Source organism: Octopus bimaculoides, chromosome 7, assembly GCF_001194135.2.
Source record: "Octopus bimaculoides isolate UCB-OBI-ISO-001 chromosome 7, ASM119413v2, whole genome shotgun sequence".
Lineage (NCBI taxonomy): Eukaryota > Metazoa > Mollusca > Cephalopoda > Octopoda > Octopodidae > Octopus > Octopus bimaculoides.
Window position 1 is genome coordinate 82984899 of NC_068987.1, and position 4819 is coordinate 82989717.

Here is a 4819-nt window from a genome sequence, read left to right on the forward strand (position 1 = left end):
TATATATATGTATGTATGTATGTATGTATGTATATGTATGTATGTATGTATATGTATGTATGTATGTATGTATGTATGTATGTATATATGTATCATCATTGTTTAACATCTGCCTTCCATGTTGGCATGAGCTAGATGGTTTGATAGGAGTTGACCAGACAGAAGACTGCACCAGACTTCTGTGTCTGTTTTGGCATGGTTTTTATGGCTAGATGCCCTTCCTAACACCAACCACTCCATAGAGTGGACTCTTTGAGTGTGTGTAAGATGCTCTTCAGCACAGTTTTAGTCTACCAAGTTCCACTCATAATGTATTGATCCAATCAATGAATGGCAGAAAATAATTTTCTATGGTGCCATGCAGTTCAATCAAACCAGAGACATGTGGTTGCAGAGCAAGCCCCTTAACCATACAGCCATGCCTACACCATAAAAGGGCCTGTATTATATCACAGCTGGTAGTTTTTATATGAAGTTGTATTAGTGAAACTAACCAGTAGTATTTACTCTGGGTTTGATAGGTTGTAAATATACTTAACTGGAGTAATTTGCTCAGTTGATGGTCCCAGCTGGTAGTGTTTAGATTATTTCTGTAAGCTCTTTAGCAAAACCCCTTTACTTAAATGACAACCTCTTCATCAAAGTATGCATGTGTGTGTGTGTGTGTGTGTGTGTGTACATGCACATGTGTGTGTTTCTTTTGTTCTGTTCTCTTTATATCTAAACTATTCTTTAAGGAATACCTTTTACTATTTTCAGCAGATGCAGATGTAGACAACTGAAATCAGCTTTGTTTTCATACCTTTAGTAGCAGCTACAAAATAGCTTCACTATTAATAGTTGCCTTTCACTTGGGACTCTTACATGATGACTGCTATGAAAATAAAAAAATTATCTGTTGTTATTATTATTATTATTATTATTATTATTATTATTATTATTATTATTTCATTTAAGCACAATAGATTAGACTCCTGGAAAAAAAAAATTCCTAACATCGGGTTACAAGAAGTAACCTTAGATGCCAAGAACCTACCTATCTATCCAAACTGTCCCTAATAACACTGTTTTCTAGAGCTGCACTAGACAAGACTTTACGCCTCTTTCCTCTATCCATCCATCGTCATCATCTTCATCAACATTTACTACTACTACTACTACTACTACTGCTGCTGCTGTTGTTGTTATTGTTCAGTGCACTACAGTGATAAGCCCTTATCATTTACATTAACTTACCCTATTCTCAAGCCACAATGGCAGCCCCTTCGTCTCTCCCTTAATCTCTTGCTCAATAGATTTGATAATGTGTTCTTTGTTCATAAAGTAAGATTGTCATTTATTTATCTTTGCTACCTACTTGTGCTTTTTCAGAATTCAAACAAATTAATTATCTTATAGAGCAAGATAAAAAGGATAAGGCTGAGAGGAAGAAAGGAACAATGCCAGGAGTCTTTGTGTTTGTTTTAACCAAAAAAGAAAGGATGGGAGTAGAAGTTTTATTAATGTTTTTATGAGAGGATGAAAAGGCGGGAAATATTTTGTGTTTATAAAACGAAGAGCAATAATACACTAAGATGTCATTAGGGAATATTATGTCTTTTCTACTCTAGGCACAAGGCCCAAAGTTTTGGGGGAGGGAGCCAGTTGATTAGATCGACTCCAGTATGCAACTGGTACTTAATTTATCAACCAGCTGCAGAAAAAATCTGCCTCAAATAGATTTTGTCCAACCCATGCAAACATGGAAATGTAGACCTGTGAATGACGAAGACGACAAAGATGATGATAATGATGAGGAGGAGGATGACAATATGATAATGAGATGATGACGACTATGATGATGATAATGATGACAATGCTGAAAACAAAGATGATGCTCCTCACTGAAGCAGCCTATGAGCTTCTTACTCTCTCTCTCACCCTGCTCCCCACCTGCCAGTTTTAGGGACCCTATAAGATCACGGGGATTTCTTTCCCTTCCTGTTGACTATTCATTTTTAATCAAACTTCAGCAATTTATTCTGAATGGATTTTGAACCTGCTATTTCTTTTAAATGCATAAAATCTTCATTAAAGATGTAATTACCATGTGCTTTAATTAGCACACATCTTCAAAGTTAGCTAATTAAAACTTTATATGGCTATGTAGGAACAACAGAAATATATTGATAACAGAAAAAGTAAATTTTATAAAAGTAATTTGTAAGTAGAATTTTGCTTTCCTGTTATGTTACCCAAATTAGACATTACATAACTGTAATAAATTAATTAGTAATTAGAACAGTGTGCTCATTATCAACTTTGCTGTTCTGGTGCTGCAGGCATGGCTGCATGGTTAAGAAGCTTCCTTCCCAATTACATAGTTCTGGGTTCAGTCCCACTGCGTGGCACTTTGAGCAAGTGTTTTCTACTAAAGCCCTCAGCTGGAAATCGTAGACCGGAACTGATAAAACTTGTATATGTGTGTGTGTGTAAGGATAATTTCTTAAGTATGTGTCACAACGGTATCCAATTCTATTGAGTGGACCAGCATCATCATGATGTGACATTGTATTGAGTCCTGAGCGTGAAACAGGATTTTCTTTTGTCGTTCATTCCTCTCTTTTAGCGAATGTGAGAAATCCATTGAGGATTTAATAACACTTTCAAGAGGGACTCTATACTTTCTGATTGTGTGTGTATATATATATATATATATATATATATATATATATCTACACACATATTTTCCAAAATGTAACTACATGTGGACTGTTGTTGATTTTCTTCCTCCATCTTCTTCTTCTTCTTTTGGACTTTCCTCTGTCTACTGTTTCTGAAGAAGAGCTTTGCTCGAAATGTAAAACATCATTTCTTTCCGTCTTCGAGTGTCTTATTAATACTTTGCACGCACTACATCCTCGAATTGTTGTTTACTTCTTCTTGTCTTTTTCTCCACTTTTTTGATTAACTATGTGTGTGTGTGTGTATGCAGTCCCATAGTCATTCATTACCGAAGAGAGTCTTTACCCTTTTTTAACCTGTGTGTAATAAAACCCACCAAGTAACATGTGTGAATATATATCATTGCTATTATGCAAAAGTGTCATAAGTCCAAAATGTTGCTTTTTCAGAAAATGAAAAAAATCGTTTCACCATTCCATAGCAAAAACATTGTACTACACTTTGACAATATTTGATATTTTGGCATCTGAAGCAGCTAGAGATACAATAGTTTGACCAAAAGAACTGGCTATTGCAAGCAAAAGTAAATATTTAAAAAAATGCATTTGGCCACATTTGGACATACAACAGTTTAACATAATAGCAGCGATATATTTTTCTTTGAATGAATTTTCTTTTGATGGTAGTATTTGGTTGCCAGTAGGAAGAGAGAGAAGGCTGGACAAAAACAACTTTGAAGAAGTAGAAGATTAAAATAATGCCGATTCCATTTGAGGTTCCTTTAAATGATAAAACAAACTGTTTTTCCATGTAATAAAACAGCAAAACAAGAATTGATATCTTGAAAGAAAACAAGCCGAATCAAAGAGTCAAATAGAAATATCAGCTGGTTTTTGTAAGGAATACGAATAGCAATAATAATGATAATAATAATAATAATAATAATAATAATAATAATAATAATAATAATAACAGCAATAATGATTAACAGAGTGATGATGATGTTAATAATAATAATAGTAATAATAATAGTAATAATAATAATGATGATAATAATAATAATAATAATAACAGCAGCAATAATAATAATGATTATAAGAGTGACGATGAAAGTGATGATGTTGTTAATAATAATAATAATAATAATAATAATAATAATAATAATAATAATACGAAGAAGTAGTGGTAGTGGTGGTGGCGGCTGTGGTGATAGCAACAGCAGCAGCAGTAGTAGTGGTGGTGGTTGTAGTAGTAGTAGTAGTAGTAGTAGTACTAGTAGTAGTAGTAACAATAATAATAGAAATAATAAAAACAATAAGAATAACTAAAGTAATAACAAGAATAACTACAATAATAAGTGATAATAATAACGGTGATGATGATGATAACTATAATAACAGCAACAACAACAACAACAATAATAATAATAATAATAATAATAATAATAATAATAATAATAATAATAATAGCAGTAATAATAATAGTAGTAGTAACAAGAACAACAACAATAATATGGGATAGTGATTACAAAACCAAACCAAGAAGTGTTGATGTTAAGATAAATAGGCAAAGGGATGATGCTAGTTTGCATCATCTGCAGAAGACAGATGCTGAGTCGTTTCTTTAACTGTCATCAGATGTGAGGTAGACTGAAGTAATTCTGTTCCAGTAGGCTAACTTCTTCCAGTCCAACCGAACTACTAGTTAAGTAGAGAAGCCGGTAAGCAGGACTCCATATCCAATGTTGATAGACAGAAGACTTTTCTGTGTAATAAAGAAAGTAAACAGAGCAGACAATAGTCTCTGTGGAAAAATCTGTTAAATGTATTACAGGGTTGCGCCTGTACAATTCATTCATATTTCCAATGCTGCAAAAGCAATTTAAAAGTGTTAGCTTCTTCTGTACATATGAGAGAGAGAGGGGGTGGTGGATATGTGTGTGTGTGTGTGTGTGCATCATCCTGGTTATGGATGTGCATGGGGTGGAAGTGTTGATAGGGGTGTGTTTGAGTCTATTCATAAAATAAAGTGAAATGTATGAGAGTATATAAATGCACCAACCCAACACAAGTTATATATATATGTATGTGTACACATATATATATATATATATATATATACACACACATTGTTATTATTATCCTAGGCGTAGGAG

At 33.4% G+C, this 4819-nt stretch overlaps 1 protein-coding gene and 1 pseudogene across 1 annotated transcript in view; both read left to right on the plus strand.

Annotated features, from left to right (window-relative positions):
• LOC106870138 (four-jointed box protein 1) overlaps nucleotides 1-4819 on the plus strand; it is a 41375-nt gene that overhangs the window by 29629 nt on the left and 6927 nt on the right. The window lies entirely within an intron of this gene.
• On the plus strand, nucleotides 2462-2670 carry LOC128248411 (small nucleolar RNA U3; annotated as a pseudogene).